General features: G+C 42.0%; 1 long non-coding RNA gene across 1 annotated transcript; it reads right to left on the reverse strand.

Annotated features, from left to right (window-relative positions):
• Nucleotides 1-440: 440 nt before the first annotated feature.
• Nucleotides 441-1,355, reverse strand: LOC112458098. The gene is made up of 3 exons (XR_003041183.1): nucleotides 1,310-1,355; nucleotides 660-818; nucleotides 441-532 (listed from the first exon to the last, which is right to left on the reverse strand). It is a non-coding gene; the product is annotated as an uncharacterized LOC112458098 (long non-coding RNA).
• Nucleotides 1,356-2,685: the final 1,330 nt, after the last annotated feature.

Below are 2,685 nucleotides of genomic sequence, written 5' to 3' on the forward strand. Positions count from 1 at the left end.
GCTGTGAGAATGTTCGTGTCTTGAAATTTTAATTTTATAGATCCATATCCGCAGCAGGTCTCCAAGGTAAAGAGCCTCTAGTCGATAGACTAATGTAGGTAAGGGAAGTCGGCAAATTGGATCCGTAACTTCGGAATAAGGATTAGCTCTGAGGAGCGGGGCGTGTCGGGCTTGGTCGGGAAGCGGGTTTGGCTGACGTGCCGGGCCTGGGCGAGGTGAACCGATCGGCGTTCTCGCGCCGGTCCCGGGGATCCGAGCTCGGTCCCGTGCCTTGGCCTCTCGCGGATCTTCCTTGCTGCGAGGCTTCCGTGGCGGCGCGAGCCGTCGTGGTCGTCCTCTTCGGCCGCCATTCAACGCTCAGCTCAGAACTGGCACGGACTAGGGGAATCCGACTGTCTAATTAAAACAAAGGCAAACCTGTATAATTGACAATTATGGCAAGTAAATTTGAGAATATTCTAGCTAATAATTTGCCTACAGGTAATGTCTCCTCCGTTTTTCCAGTTGGCATCAAAAGAACAAAGTAGTCGATCTGAAACACGTATTTCTCTTAATTAATTACGAGATTATAAATGAAATTGAAAATGTATAATACAGTAACAAATATAAATAAATAAATATATAAATAATAATATAAATAAATAAATAAAAGAACATACCGTTGCAAGAAAATTATCACCGTCTTGTAGAAATTTTTCGAAAGTATGAAAGGCCTCTTCATCTTTGAGAGGTAGATTAGGCAAGTCTTTAGGTTTTGTGGGTACTGGCTCCTCAGGTAACAGAAATTCCAAATGTGAAGTTTCAAAGGTTGAAGTTCACTTACAGTGTTAAAAATCTATGTTATATGTGAACTATTTTCAATAATGGCAGTAAATTGGAACGCAACCATAAATCCATGCAATGCTATACAGTTTTTTGACTGTATAGAAAATGATATTTTTAATGTTAGAAAATCTGTACCATACTCTACTTACACTCTTATACCGAGGTATAAGATATAAAGCCCGGTGTACATAGCCCAGCGAAAAATGGTCCCCATCGAATCGACGTCTAATCAACGTCGAAATCATGATTTTTCGCTGGGAGGCCGCAGTTCGGCAATACGCAAAACACACGCACAGTCTACATGTCAATCTAACCTCTCTGTGTATAGATTGACTGTGCGTGTGTCTTGCGTTTTGCGAACTGCGGCCAATTTTAACCTTAAAAACATCACTTTTCTACAGCCAAAAATCCGTACAATGTTGCATGATTTATGGTTGCGTTACAATAATATTTATTGTATAAGTGTTAAATAAATTAAACTTACTGGTTTCATGATAATAGGCTTCAGAGAACTGCAAAGATTACGTCGAGACACTTATTAAATAAAGAAATTTTTTCTTTGCTCTGAACGCTTCACGCTTCACTTATATACGTTTTCACTCAATCTGCGTCTGCGATGACTGTGCGATCAAGACGCGCCACTTCACTCTTCAGTTGTTAAGAAAACGTTAAAACAATAATGCGTACGAAACGCACACTGCGCATGTGCACTATATATATATATATATCTCATGCAAGTCATGTTCTTATCATGATAGTATCATTTTCATTAAAAATAACATTTTACGTCCATATACCATTATATTTAAGTTCTAACATATAATTATGAATATCGAAAATAATCTAACATCAAATTATCACGATTTATTTCCGACAGTATCTCTAAATTTCAAAATCATAATTTAATCAATTTTTCGTCATGATCAAAATATGACTTTTGATAGTCATTATGACATCATTTTGACGCCATCTTGACTTCAAAATGACTTTTTGTGCTGTCTGGGTGGCGTTCTGTATCTCGTGCTTAAGATTTTGAGTAGCGGCAGTATACGCGATCCTTTTAGCTTCCAAAACTTCCGGGAGATCCCTACTCCTGCCACGAGTCCAGGCTCTCCTCGCAGCGATAGCCTCAGTTCTTAATTGTGCTATCTGGTCATTCCACCAGTAGGCCCTGTCCACCCTAGCAGCGCGCAGGCGGGGGACCGCCGCCTGACACGCATCATAAATGCAGTTGTTTATCCACTTATTTGGACCCACCCCGATCAGGTATTCCGGATCACCAGGAGTCACCGCGCATCTCCATTCAATGGCTTCCTGGAAAAGCCCGATGTCCATCTTTCTAAAATTCCATCGATGGGGCAACGGTGGTGATATACGCCGAATCGATGAGTCTAAGATTTCGAAAGAAATGTAGAAGTGGTCAGACATGGATTCCAAGTCGTCACGAACCGACCAATTACGTATTCTGCCGGATAAATCAGAAGAGATCCAGGTGAGATCCACTATTGAAGTCCCTTGGTGGCTCGAAAAGGTAGGGTGATTTCCCTGATTCACCAATCTCCAGTCGAGTTGTGACGCAAGTTCTTCGAGAGCCTCGCCCCTAACATTAGAGGTGTTTGATCCCCAGGAAAGAGAGTGGGCATTGAAATCTCCGCAGATGATGAGCCTGTTATTGTGTGCTACGCAGGAGCAAATGGTGGATAGCTCCTCCAAGAAGTCCGAGAATGTCGGAAGATCAACGTTGGGAGAGATGTAACATGAAAGAATATAAATCTCTCCCAATCTGACCAGTACACAATGTCTACCACGGGCCTCCAACGTGGCAGGGTGCGCCGTGACCCTGTTATTAACAAAGATGGC

The sequence above is a fragment of the Temnothorax curvispinosus genome, unplaced genomic scaffold (genome assembly GCF_003070985.1).
Source record: "Temnothorax curvispinosus isolate PA1 unplaced genomic scaffold, ASM307098v1 QBEX01008682.1, whole genome shotgun sequence".
Classification (NCBI taxonomy): domain Eukaryota; kingdom Metazoa; phylum Arthropoda; class Insecta; order Hymenoptera; family Formicidae; genus Temnothorax; species Temnothorax curvispinosus.